Raw genomic sequence first — 12,621 nt, forward strand, 5'->3', positions numbered from 1 at the left:
CGTTTACACTTTTTTGTTTTCTTTATTTTCCTATTTTCAACTTGGTGAATATAGGGAAGATGCAGATATAAATGCATCCACTAGAGTGTGGTAATGAGGACTACCAGGTTTTTGATGAGTGCTGTATTGTACATTAATATTTCTCAATAACAGAGAAACTGTGTCATATGCAAACAGTGTCAACAAACCCAGTGCATGTGAAGGCCACAGTGATGGCACAGGTTTCTGACTGTGTGCAGAGAACAAGATTTGGATCAAGTGCTGTAAATTATACCTCCTTGTACCCGCTCTACCTGATGGACTACTTACAATCTGATGTTCTCTCTTCTCACTGGTCTCCAGTTCTCAGGAAGCTCTGGCTGCTGGCCCTGCCGCCGCCGCCGCTGCCTCTTACTGACAGAGTCTGGACAGCAGGGGAGGGTAGAGCATTCCTCCGGGGGGCTGGGACACTTCCAGCTGGGCAGCTGAGGTGTGGAGCTCGCCTCGGGGTAAGCCTCTTGTGTGAGTAAACACCATAACAATCCAGCAGAGAGACACGCTCCCCGGGTCGGGGAATTTTCTGGTATGCCAGAACAATGTCTGACACTGTTGTGATGATTGAATTTTATAGGGCAGCCTGACTCGAGTCTACTGTCTATGAGAAGAACTGTTTTATGACACCGGGATGATTAATGTGCTCTGAAATGTGTAGGCCTTCTTTGTATGCGTGATGAGGCAATATTCAGTTTTTATCATAGACCACAGTGAACTTTATGAGTCCATTATCCTCCTATATGTAGTACTTGTTAAGCTTTAAGTGACCTTCTGTATCAACCATCCGTCTGGTTATCCGCTACTACACTTTATTACTTAGCAAACATGCCCCTACAAATTTTAAATCAGAGCTGAACTGTGCTCGTCAGACTTCTCTGCTCTCCCAGACAATGAAATGCCATGTAAGTCAGCTCCTCAACTCTTCGAATTTGACTTTGGCAGCAGTCTTTCTCTTTGACTGACAGATGAGCGAGCGATACGGCTCCATCAAAAAGTGCAGCCTGACAGTTCGATTTGACAGCCCTCTTCAAACCAAATATACTCCTTGTTCCTGGCACTACATCAACTTGACAAGAAGAAAAGTGGCAAAAAAAGATGGAGATATCTATAGTCTGATATAGATTTCACTATGAAATAATGAAATGAATGTCCATATTTACAATGGTGTCACCTAGTGTTTAGCTCTCCCATCATTCTCCTGTCATTTATGCTGTTACACAGTGATTGTGCCTGTCCAGCAAGTGATTGAAATATCTCTTATATTGTTCTAGGGCTGCAACCACCTTTCCATTATTGATTAATCTATTGATTCATGTTTTAAATCAATTGTTTAGTCAAAAAAAGTGAAACATTAGACTGACAATTAGACTCATTTGCTATTCAGTACATTCCATTCACTTAGCCTTCCTCTTCATTTTAGCCAGTGTCTGTTTGGTAGTGGGAGTGATTTTGTTTTGTTTTCACCCGGCCGAGTGACACATCTGCCCTGCCACTATAATTTTTTAGTTGACAAGGCTTCTGATTGGTCCTTCTCCAACCAAGGAAAACAGCAGTCAATAACATAAACACCAATTACATAGAGATGCGATGTTGGCAGCCATTCAGTCGCCTGATATCAGACAGAATTGTCAACTCGTTACACTGAGTTTCTATCTTGAGTCTGTGTGTCAACTATAACCAATTTCCGAGGGAGAGTGGGGATTCTGACTTTCCCTAACTGATCACAAGAGGCTTCAATCCGCCTCAATCTTCATCATTTTAAGTCCACTTATGTGTGGCGACATACCTGTTTTGCTGGGGTTTAAGTATGGAGCGGAGCAAAGTAAAAAAAACTATGATGTGGAGCTATATTGAGCAGACATGTTAATTTAGAACAGCCTTGATAGCAGCATCTATTTTGACTGTAGTGCTCGCTGTTATTACTCCTCCGTGGTTCCACTGCACTGCTTGACAATAGCTTGACAATGGTGTTAGTCCTTCTTATGGCACTGATTTGCTAATCAAGTCCACCTGCAGCGCTCATTGGTCGTTTTTTTTAACTGAGAAACCACTGTTTCATACCATGATGCCAGACAAATCAGTCAACTCAAACCTGGTGGAGTGGGTGGATTCAAAGGTCTGGACCCAGGCAAGCTGTATAGAATAGAGCTAAAGTCAATTAATGGATAAGGTCATCGACAAAAAATCAATCAGCATTGTTTGAATATTCAATTTTTAAGTAAAAATAGCAAAATATCTGCTTCTTAGATGTGGATATTTTCTGGTTTTGGACTTGGTCAGACAAAATAAGACATTTAAAGATATTACGATGGGCTCTGGGAAATTATAATGGGCATTTTTCACTTTTTACTGACATTCTTTAGACCAAACACTTAATGGATAAATCATGTAACTATCAATTAACTGAAAACAATTGTGAGTTGCAGCCCTAGTTTAGTATTTGGAATCAGGCTAAGCTAACCATCAGACATTCCCAGAGGCCAAAGAGATGTATTTAAGTATTGTTTTGTCCAACCAACTGTCCAAAAACTAGAGGTATTTAATTTACAATTACATAAAACGGACAAAAGCAGCTAATATTCACAATTGAGAAGCTGAAGAAAGATTATTATCATTATTATTACTTAAATGACTTGATTATCAAAATTCTCCCCATGTGAAAGCATTTAGATTTAAAAAATAGACAAATAAAAGTCAAAACGGCTCCTCTTCTTGCTGGTGCAACACTGTCACATTGCTCTGCATGGAACTTAAATGGATGGAATACATGATGTGAATTATTTTGTTAATAATGTATAATGCAGTGCTTAATGTACACACCAAAGAACTTTTAAAACCTAAGACCTCTGGGTAAACATGACCCTTTAATAGCCATTAAAAAACATCTCTAGTCAATTATTAATCACTGTGAAATGTTTCTGCCATTAGCAGGGGGCCGACATGAAGTTGTGATCAAGTCACTAAATATTCTTGTTCTTGTGCTGTCATCACTCAAGTGTGTAAATCCTCATCATTGTGATATGCCTACACTCTGCTCTCCCATTTAGCTAATAAAATGCATAGACCTAAATGATTCATGGCAACCACTTACATAATTCATAATTAAATCACAACCTGATGGCTTGGAATTTATTAATAGTGAAAATGCATGTGCCGCCATCGTGATATACTAATTAATATCTTTAGTTATCATTGGCACATTGCTCACTCAGCTGGGGTCTGGTTATGGGGCAGGAATAATGCAATGCAACAACAAATTATCTGTGCATTTAAGTGGGAATGTCTCGGAGTGAAGGCCACAATATGCATTTGCCCGAAGAACTTAATGGGGGAATCTGTTTTATCGGAGTTGTCACGTTCTGGCTAATCATTTTGAACACTGTAAAGATTAGGGCTAATGCATTTCCATCCTCGAGCTCCCGCGTAGGGCTGCAGGGCGTCACTAATCGTGCTGCACACTGTTCCCACAGTCCACGAAAACATGTGCCACACATGCTGTCAGACACACACTCTGCCCTGTAGACAAAGGGAGACTGAAACTCAAAACAGCATTCATAAGAAAGCACATAGATATTTTGATTACTCACTAAAATGGTTGTAGTGCTGAAACATTTAGTCGAGGAATTGACAGAAAATTAAAAAAACACAATTTTGATGAAAAATTTGTTCATTTTTCATGCTGGTTTCTCAAATATAACAACTTTTATCTGTTTTAAATCCTTATATCATGGAATATATTTGAATTTTTGACTCGTGTGTTGTTAGGGCTCTGACAGGCCAAGCCGGTCAGTCCACAGTCAACATCAGGCTGTTGGTGAGCGTCTTGTCGCCCTGGTTTTTGTGGTGTGTCCTGCACTGTTAGCACTAATTTGCCCTTGTCATCTATTTTACAGCCAGTTCAGCATGTTGAATTGGTGTTGGACCAGGTGGAGCCTCTCTGTGAAGTCACTCTGATTGGTGGTTCAGCTCAGTGAACGAAAAGAGAAATGGAAGTGAGGAAAGTAAACAAATAGCTAAAGTCAAGAGGACGTGATAGGAAGAAAAACTTTGTTCTTTCAACATTGGGTTTGTTGTTAATGTGCTAATTGGCTAACTAGTGCCTTGAATGTCTTCTGTTGGCCTTCAGGTTTCTTTTTTAAGATTATTTTTTTTGGCTCTTTGCCTCTATTAGACAGGACAGACTTAAGCATGAAAGGTGGAGAGAGAGGGGATGACATGCAGCAAAGGGCCACATGCTGGAATCTAACCCACAGCTGCTGCGGCTGTGTGGCTTGATGCTACAAAACTCCCAAGACTGGAGCCTAAAAAGCCGATGGAAAAACACAGAAGAGTAGCTCCCAAACATGCATGTTAAGAGCTTAAAAAATTGATGGAAACACACTGACGGGTAGCTACAGAACACCCACAACTGGCCCCTAAAAAGCCGATGAAAACACAGAAATGACTTGCTAGAAAATAACCGTTATTGTTTGTCTTTAACAGCGTTAGTTTAAAAATGTTGATATAATATGTATGAAATGAGCAAATGTAACGCATTTGTGGTTTGCAGGAAAGTATAATGCCAGATTTTCAACAGCGTTTGGTTTGTCTATTCTGGGCTACTGCTTATATGTCCTCCTAAATCCTACACCGACATGATACATATGAAACGTGCAAATGTAATGTGTTCATAGTTTGCAGAGACATATAATGCCAACATTTTCTTCTGGTGACTGGGATAGTCCCAGTCCCAGTGTTTTCACAAACACACGGTTCAGGCTAATGAACTCGTGTCACCATGCACCTTTCCCCCTTCTCTTATGAGCTCAATGTATTCTTAGTTTCGACAGTTAATTCTGAACCGAACATCCACTAAGTCTCCCCACCAGTGGACAAACAAAGGGGTCCTCTTCACTAATGGTCCCTGAGGCTTCACCACTATCTATTGATCTGCTGTCACCCAATTTCTCCGTGACTTATGCCCTGCTTAATTCCCATTACTGTGCACACTGAAGCCTTATCAGGGAGAACAATAGGCTTGTTGTCACTGAGGGCAAAAATATGAGCGGGCCTCTGACAGTGTGAGCGTAAACTCATGACTCTGACTCTTCGAGCCCTCTCGGTGACCTCTACGCTCATGTGGGCCAGTTTGAGGCCCGGCGTCAGAATACTAAACTCAATCCGTACCGTTTGCAGATGAATCAGAAAATTGGATCTCGCTTGTTTCATAAAAACGAGCCCCCAAAATACAGAGGGCCGACTCCTTAGCCATAAAACTGTCGCTGTGATATGTCTCCAGCAATGATGATTCTCGGCTCCTGCATGCCCCCTCTCCTGCTCCCCCACCCGCTAGCTGCTATCTCTTCCTTTCAATTATATGTTTCTCTGCTCTTTTAGACAAAGAGTAATAAAGCTATAAATCGTGTATCCGGCAGAAGGTATGGACATTCTGTCTCTGAACTGCTGTTGAAACTGCCATAAACCACCCACAAAGTCAAAGATAAGGATTTACAGTTATTTAACATCATGCTTGTCCCCTAAATCACGCTGATAAGAGAATTAAGTGATGGCTATAGGTTCTTTGTCCTCTAGCTATTGATTTTTTTAACAGAGAGGGCCACTGCAATGTTTTTATTGAGCATCCTATTTGCTTTAAGCTTGAGAGTGGAAATTGAGCTATTTGGATTGTTTTATTGAGCTACAGATTCTGCACTCTGAATTAATTTATCTGATAACAGAGCCTCCTTCTTGTTTAATTTCACAGTGGAAATGTTTTCAAATGTAGAGTCCCAAAACATGACGAAGATGTTGCCATTAGAAATCTGCTGTATTAGAGTCAGAATGTTTGCCAAGCAGAGGTAAATGAGCTCTTGGAAAGGCTATTGCAGCAATTGTTTTATATGGTTGAGGACAATTTGATCTTTATGCCAATTGTTTTCTTGTGTTGGGCAGCTGTAATGGTCCTCTACATTACAGTCACAATAACTGAATATATCCATTCTAAATAGGAGTGACTGTCCCTTCTTGGCCTCTCTAGACAAAACACATGACTTGATATACAGGAAGACATCCATCTATAATTGGTATTAATATCAAATGCAGCAAATAATCTGCTTGTTAAAGCCGCCATTGTCTCACCAACCCTGGAGTATATGTCCCTCTTAGCGCATAATGCCCCAGTTTGGACAAAGACGTGTTTAGCTTAGCGGAAGTTAGTCACTCGTTTCAGCATGAAAACACTTATGTCAGTGCCTCCGAGACGGCCAAGTTGCAGCTGTTCATATTTAACGATTCAATTGCTGTTTAGCTTCAAGTTCATGACCCCGGAGCTATGATAAATGTCAAGTGCAACAATGTCCCGCTAACTAGACGTGCCACTGCCAGCCAATCATTTTGTTATTGACTGGGAAAGTACAAGGCGCTGTAATGTGACTCTAAATGCTACGTTACAGTGTATCTATGTGGGTAACCATGTGGGCCAGTTATTCAGTCTGATTCAGTTGTGTTCATTCGGCTCAGAGCACTGCTGTCAGTTTCTATTCCAGATCACCCAACAGGCGTCAGGGCAGATCTCTGATTATGTGTCAGTAATGTCATAAATTGCAGAAATATCAGGGTGGAGGTACAGTTGTTCATTTTGAAATAAGCTGTAGTCCTGTAGGTTTTTAAAAGCTTATCTGATCCCTAAGTGGTTCATATCCTTTTTTTGTCTGATGTACATCCATCATCATCATCATCTGCTCAAGCACCTCTTCACTGATACCAGTCATCAGGATGGACACCAGTCGTCACTATTTGTTATATAAAACTTGATATTGTTACTTTAGGGTGGGACGATATGGACAAAATCTCCTATCACAGCATATGTATTTTATATGTATGTAAATTTGATATCACAGTAATAGTATAAAACACAATACAATAATTGTTCCATCAAATCAATTAAGAAATGGTAAAGTTCCTTAGAACAACAATTTCAAGTGTTTCAGGTTTTTGTATTTACAACTTCACTCCATGTCTGCCCAAATCATGTTACCTGGCAAGGCGGATTGATATGCGAGAATCCCAAGATCACATTAGAATCCAGCCCCTGGTACAGTACATAGCTGCCACGGTAGAAACATAGATGTATAAAGAGAACTGGATACAGCGTTAAAGGCAGGGCCCATTCATTCCTATGAAAGTTGCTCAGTGGTACATGAAGCATCTCTGAGTGGTTTCCGTTTAGCTTGCTCACTCAGATGGGGATGAAATTATTTAATTGTGTGACTCTTGTAGGATTTCTAAATGATATCAGAAACATTGGATCAAACTCTGATCAATTAGCAGGGGTTGTGACATTTAAAAAAATGTATTCTTCTTAACAGGCTATGTACCACAGTCTTTTAAGGTAGTTGTAATTAAACCTCTACTAAAAAACCCACCCTGGATCCAGAGGTGTTAGCCAACTATAGACCAATATCTAATCTTCCCTTTATGTCAAAGATCCTTGAGAAAGTAGTCGCAGACCAGCTGTGTGATTTTCTACATGATAATAATTTATTTGAGGAATTTCAGTCAGGATTTAGAGTGCATCATGCATCAGCACTAGTTAAAATTACAAATGACCTTCTGATTGCTTCAGACAAAGGACTTGTCTCTGTACTTGTTTTATTAGATCTTAGTGCGGCGTTTGACACAATTGACCATCAAATTCTACTGCAGAGACTGGATCACTTAATTGGCCTAAAAGGTTCTGCACTGAGCTGGTTTAAATCTAATTTATCTGATCGTTTTCAGTTTGTTGACGTTCATAATGAATCATCCTTACATACCAAAGTTTGTTTTGGAGTTCCGCAAAGTTCTGTGCTCGGACCAATCGTATTTACTCTATATATGCTTCCTTTAGGTAACATCATTAGAAATCACTCTATAAATTTCCATTGTTATGCGGATGATACACAGTTGTATTTATCGATGAAGCCAGAAGAAAGTAATCAATTAACTAAACTCCATAACTGCCTTAAAGACATAAAAACTTGGATGAGCACGAATTTCCTGATGTTAAATTCAGACAAAACTGAAGTTATTGTTCTTGACCCCAAACAACTCAGAGACTCTTTATCTGATGACATAGTTTCTCTAGATGGCATTGCTCTGGCCTCTAGAACTACCGTAAGAAACCTCGGAGTAATATTTGATCAAGATCTGTCTTTTAATTCTCATTTAAAACAAACCTCGCGGACTGCATTTTTTCATCTGCGTAATATTGCGAAAATTAGGCCTATCCTGACCCGAAAAGATGCAGAAAAATTGGTCCACGCTTTTGTTACCTCTAGGCTGGATTACTGTAACTCTCTATTATCAGGTAGCTCTAGTAAGTCCTTAAAAACTCTCCAGCTAATTCAGAATGCAGCAGCACGTGTACTAACAGGAACTAAGAAACGACATCATATTTCTCCTGTTTTATCTTCGCTGCACTGGCTCCCTATAAAATCCAGAATTGAATTTAAAATCCTACTGTTAACTTATAAAGCTCTAAATGGTCAAGCTCCGTCATATCTTAGAGAGCTCATAGTGCCATATTATCCCACCAGAACACTGCGCTCTGAGAACGTAGGGTTACTCGTGGTCCCTAAAGTCTCCAAAAGTAGATCAGGAGCCAGAGCCTTCAGCTATCAGGCTCCTCTCCTGTGGAATCATCTTCCTGTTATGGTCCGGGAGGCAGACACCGTCTCCACATTTAAGACTAGACTTAAGACTTTCCTCTTTGATAAAGCTTATAGTTAGGGCTGGCTCAGGCTTGCCCTGTATCAGCCCCTAGTTAGGCTGACTTAGGCCTAGTCTGCTGGAGGACCCCCTATAATACACCGGGCACCTTCTCTCCTCTCTCTCTCTCTCTCTCTCTCTCGTATTCTGGTACTGCATCTTGCTAACTCGGCCATTCTGGATGTCACTGACTCGGCTTCTTCTCCGGAGCCTTTGTGCTCCACTGTCTCTCAGATTAACTCATATTGCAGCGGTGCCTGGACAGCGTGACGTGTGTGGTTGTGCTGCTGCCGTGGTCCTGCCAGATGCCTCCTGCTGCTGCTGCCATCATTAGTCATTAGTCATACTTCTACTGTTATTATACACATATGACTATTGTCACATATGTATACTGCCAGATATTAATACATACTTTCAACATATTGTACCACAGTAGCCAGAACTATAACTATAATATTATTACTTTCAATAATGTTGTTGTAAGCTACTGTCATTACCTGCATCTCTCTCTCTCTCTCTCTCTCTCTCTCTCTCTCTCTCTCTCTCTCTCTCTCTCTCTCTCTCTGTCTCATTGTGTCATGCGGATTACTGTTAATTTATTATGCTGATCTGTTCTGTACGACATCTATTGCACGTCTGTCCGTCCTGGAAGAGGGATCCCTCCTCAGTTGCTCTTCCTGAGGTTTCTACCGTTTTTTTTCCCCGTTAAAGGGTTTTTTTGGGGGAGTTTTTCCTTATCCGCTGCGAGGGTCATAAGGACAGAGGGATGTCATATGCTGTAAAGCCCTGTGAGGCAAATTGTGATTTGTGATATTGGGCTTTATAAATAAAATTGATTGATTGATATTCACTGATTTAAAGTCACCTCTTTCACAATGTAAGTCTATGGAAAAATGTCTTTGGGCCCAGTGACATCACCTGACGAACTGAAAAGTTGTTATTCCACAGTTAGGCCATTATGTCTAATTTGCTTCAGAGCCTGGTGCTGTTACTGAGGGCTTGAGTATAAATGGTAAAGCCAAATCTCTACCAGTGGGCACATTTCTACCGTTGCATAGTATGTACTGTAATGCCCATTCTATGCCATTTTTTCATACAAGACGTGGTAATCCTGAAATTGTCTATGTTGTGGTTTGGTCTCTTTTTTTAAACTTTGTTTCCATTAGGTCTGCTCAAGTTTGCATTTGTGCTTTCTAGCAATGTATCCTACACTTTTAGATATTTATTCTGACTTGCTTGCTTGCTAACTATTTTTTACATACTCTAACTTGTAGCATGCAATGCTCATATGTCACAAGGAAGGAAAAATAAACGCAACAGCCTATTTGTGTGTTTATTTTCCTCCTACACGTGGCCTTTTATATCAGCAATCGTGAATAGTTGGCATCCTACTGCTTTTAGAAACACGTGGGTCAGGTTAATGAACTTTCCTCCCCTCAGTGTATTCTTAGCGTGGACAGTTATTAATTAAGTCCTAGTCATGGAAACATCAGCAGTGCAGGAAAAGACTGATTTACACCAGTACGTAAATTTGGGCACTGCGACATTCATTTCTATTTGTTCCTATAGAACAATACACTCTCCACTCACTTCACTTTCCAACAGCTGTTAGCTTGTTTTAGAAGTGACATCGTTTATACAGTATTTGTTGAAAGCTGTTATTTCTGCCCGGGTGTCATCTTCTTTAATGTAGCCTTGGATTGATGTGATGACAGCAATTAATGAATTTAATCCTGTGTATCAAAATAGCCCTGTTTGTGTCACTGCCTAATCAACATAGCTTTCACATAAGAATAAAGTGGTGACATCAAGGCCCAAGTTGTTGATGAGTGTCATTAGTGACATTTGATAGATAAAAAAGTTAGACTAAATTTGAATCTAGGGGTCAGTGCAGTGATTGAAATCAGTATCTCTATTAATAAAAATATTTTTCCAATAATGACATTTAACACAACATGGGAAAAGTATGAAAATCACACACAAAGTAATAACGCTGGTGCTGTGCAGACAAAACATAAGGAAAACAAACACTTAAATATCTCAGTTTATTAGTCTTTGATTGCAAGTTGTAGCCCCCAAGCGAATGCCTACGGTGAAGTTATCACATTACAACAAGCTCATTCAGTTATTATTAGTATGATTGCAGGACAACCTCATAATTAAATTTGCTACACAGCATTAGCAACAGTAGCTGTATGGGAAGTCGACTCATCTAATGAAAAGTTAGCAAGTAAACATCATGTTGACTGATGTTACATGCAGCTGTTTCATTAGAAAGGAATGACGTAACATGAATAAAACTTTAATACATTAACTCGTCAATAGACATGACTTCTGTCTTTCTTCGACAGATTTTCATCTGCAATGGTGGTTGTCAAACAGCGAAGACAACAACTCCCATGATCCCATGCTTCTTCACAACGTCATCAAGGTAAGATTTTATTATTGTTTTGATTGACAGACCACTCACAGCAGAAATTACATACTGTGCATAAGGGGAGAGTTTGTTGTATAAAAATAATGCCAACCAATTCCAGCACTGACCCACCCTGCCCTGTGAAGGGAGGTATTTATGAGAGTTTAGATCTGCTGGGTGGGATTGCGTCACTACGTCATGCTGCTACCATATATCAATTCCAGAAAAAGCTAAAGGGCCTCTTCTCTATGTTTAGCTGTACTGCTGGGTTTTATTTTGGCGGAGGGTCATTCCATTTAGTATGTGGACCTCCCAGTTGGTCAGTCTTTGTTAAGTGCAGACTGAAGAGGGGTTAAGCAGGTGGCAAGGTGGTAACAACACTCAGACTAGTCCTTTTATTAAATATGCTTCCTTTAAACAGCAGTTATGAAGAAGACAGAATTTGTTTTGTCAACATAATGTTAGAAAATAGTGAAACATGCTCAATGTGTTTTCCCAGAGCCCAAGGTCATGTGCTCTAATGGTATGTTTTATCTGACCAACAGTGCAAAAATCCAAAATTATTCAGTTTATCATCATGTTTGACAAAGAAAAGCACTAAAGTCTCTCATTTAAGAAGCATGTAACCAGCAATGTTTAGCTTTTTTTGCTTAAAAATTTACTAAAACAGTTATTCAAGGATCCGAATAGTCCCCAGTTAATATTCTGTCAACTGAGCTCTAATTTTTATTGTAACTAATGTGGAGGTTTTGACTACGAGTAACCCTATGGAGCAGTAATTTTACAAGTGAGTGCCAGTTTAGTGTGCACTGTGCTTGCTCTGCATTTTAAGTTATTCTTATTTAAACACTAATCCTGGTTAACTTTTTAAATGCAAAAGCTTCTTCACTTGTCCGTTTTTTTAATCATGAAAGCTACTTTTAATCTCCATGTAAGTTTTTTTGACAATGTTGAGATAAAATATAAACAAAATATTTAATTACAAAAAATATAGATTAACCTATAAAGCAAATAATTGCTAGTTGCAGCTACAGTTTTGCCCAACAGTGATGATATGCAGCCTAAATCCATCAATGATCCTGAAAAGGGTTAACTGACCAAGAGCAATTTATTTGCCCATTACCAGCTGGCCAAGCATGTTAAAGGTTTCCTGGAGATCTTTTAAAATCTTTTTAAACACTCTGCTGTTCTGGGGTGACCGCGTCTCAGACCTCCACAAAATGCCCTTTTGAGATGACCATGGCCACTGGTGGTGCTCTGCCTCATTAGTGAACTGTGGGAACAAAAGACTTAGAGCAGAGGAGTCCAAACCCACATAAATACAACGGAGGGGGAATTATGCTCAAATGTAAAACTCCCAAACAAACGAGATTGGAAAAGTCTCCGGGGCGTCTTCTAAACTTTTGCCGTTGTCATCAATCAAGAATATTGCCATGCGAGTCCAT

The 12,621-nt window shown here is 39.8% G+C and overlaps 1 long non-coding RNA gene across 1 annotated transcript in view; it reads left to right on the forward strand.

Annotated features, from left to right (window-relative positions):
- The window catches only part of LOC117247160 (uncharacterized), a 91,945-nt gene that overhangs the window by 19,665 nt on the left and 59,659 nt on the right, over positions 1-12,621 (forward strand). Inside the window, exons 2-3 of the long non-coding RNA XR_004500800.2 lie at positions 343-488; positions 11,112-11,191. This is a non-coding gene — a long non-coding RNA (uncharacterized LOC117247160). The remainder of the gene's footprint in view (positions 1-342; positions 489-11,111; positions 11,192-12,621) is intronic.

This window comes from Epinephelus lanceolatus, chromosome 21, assembly GCF_041903045.1.
Source record: "Epinephelus lanceolatus isolate andai-2023 chromosome 21, ASM4190304v1, whole genome shotgun sequence".
Lineage (NCBI taxonomy): Eukaryota > Metazoa > Chordata > Actinopteri > Perciformes > Serranidae > Epinephelus > Epinephelus lanceolatus.